We start from the raw sequence: 1,532 nt of genomic DNA, 5'->3' as shown, positions 1-1,532 counted from the left end.
TAGAAGTTTCGGGTTCACTCAATCTTGGGTTTGGTGGCTCATCATAAGCGTTCCCACTTCGTAGGGTAATGGCATTGGCTTGTCCTCTCGGATTTTGTTGAGGTTGTCCAGGGAATTGTCCTCCAGGTGTAGTCTGAGGGGCTTGGTTTAAAGCTACCTGAGAGATATGGGTTTCAAGCATCTTGGTATGAGTAACTATTTGGTCAACCTTGGTTCCTAACTGAGTAATCAATTCGTTAACATGAATGTTTTGGTTCATGAACTCCTTATTTTGTTGGGTTTGAGCGGTGATAAAATTTTCCATAATTTTCTCAAGGCTCGGCTTTGGTGGTACAGGTTGCATAGGTTGATTTGATCTTGGGGCTTGATAACTAGGTCTCGGAGGTACGTTATTTTGAATAGGGTTATTGTTTTTATAGGAGAAGTTCGGGTGATTCCTCCATCCAGGGTTATAGGTATTCGAGTATGGGTTACCTTGGGTGTAGTTCACTTGCTCGGAGTGGGTTTCGTTCAATAGACTGCATTCTGCAGATTGGTGTCCTTGGGTTCCACATATCTCACAATCCGACGAAACTGCGGCTACAGTGTTTGGGTTCGTGTACATATGCTCGACTTTAAGGGCTAATGCGTCCATTTTAGCTTGCATCATGTCTATAGAGCTTAGTTCATGCACTCCTCCTTAGGCTTCCTTCTTCTCCACTGTCGCTCGTTCGACTCCCCATGATTGATGGTTTTGAGCCATGGCTTCGATGAGGGCACTAGCTTCAGGGTAAGGTTTGTTCATCAGAGCACCGCCTGCGGCAACGTCGATGGTCATCTTTGTGTTATAATGAAGTCCATTATAGAAGGTTTGAATGATTAACCAATTTTTTAAACCATGATGTGGGCATGCTCGTAACAACTCTTTATATCTCTCCCAAGCTTCGAACAACGATTCTCCTTGGTTTTGGGTAAATCTAGTTATATGGTTTCGAAGAACAGCGGTCTTACTCGGGGGAAAATATCTAGCAAGAAAAACTCTTCTAAGGTTATCCCAAGTCGTAATGGAATTGGGTGGAAGGGAATCTAACCATGATAGGGCTTTATCTCTGAGGGGAAAAGGAAATAATCTTAAACGTATTGCCTCAGGAGAAGCTCCATTGTTTTTAAAAGTATCTGCTAATTGAAGAAATATTTTTAAATGTTGGTTAGGGTTCTCGGTAGCGAGACCCGCGAATTGTCTCTGTTGCACTAGTTGTAACAGGGATGGTTTAAGTTCAAAATTATTGGTTGGGATGGTTGGGTTTACTATACTAGAACTAGGTTCTTCATTGGATGGTTGAGCGAAATCCTTAAGAGGTCTTTGGTTTTGATCTTCGGCCATAGCTCTCTTAATTCTATGAAAGAATAAACGTGCGCGAGCGTAACGTTCAGGTTCCGCCAGAGGGTTTACTAAGCTTAAACTTCCGGTACTGCGAGTTCTTCGCATTGACCGGCGGGAAATAACCTAAGTCTAAACGATATAACAACAGGAAAATGAAATTTGACGAAAT

The 1,532-nt window shown here is 42.5% G+C and overlaps 1 non-coding gene across 1 annotated transcript; it reads left to right on the top strand.

The window, feature by feature from the left end:
- Positions 1 to 872: 872 nt before the first annotated feature.
- LOC127077869 (small nucleolar RNA R71) lies at positions 873 to 979 on the top strand. The gene has a single exon (XR_007787636.1). It is a non-coding gene; the product is annotated as a small nucleolar RNA R71 (small nucleolar RNA).
- The last annotated feature ends 553 nt before the right edge of the window (positions 980 to 1,532 follow it).

This window comes from Lathyrus oleraceus, chromosome 4 (assembly GCF_024323335.1).
Source record: "Lathyrus oleraceus cultivar Zhongwan6 chromosome 4, CAAS_Psat_ZW6_1.0, whole genome shotgun sequence".
NCBI lineage: Eukaryota > Viridiplantae > Streptophyta > Magnoliopsida > Fabales > Fabaceae > Lathyrus > Lathyrus oleraceus.
The sequence above is the reverse complement of the archived record's forward strand: the minus strand, read 5'-3'. Positions and strand labels throughout refer to the sequence as shown.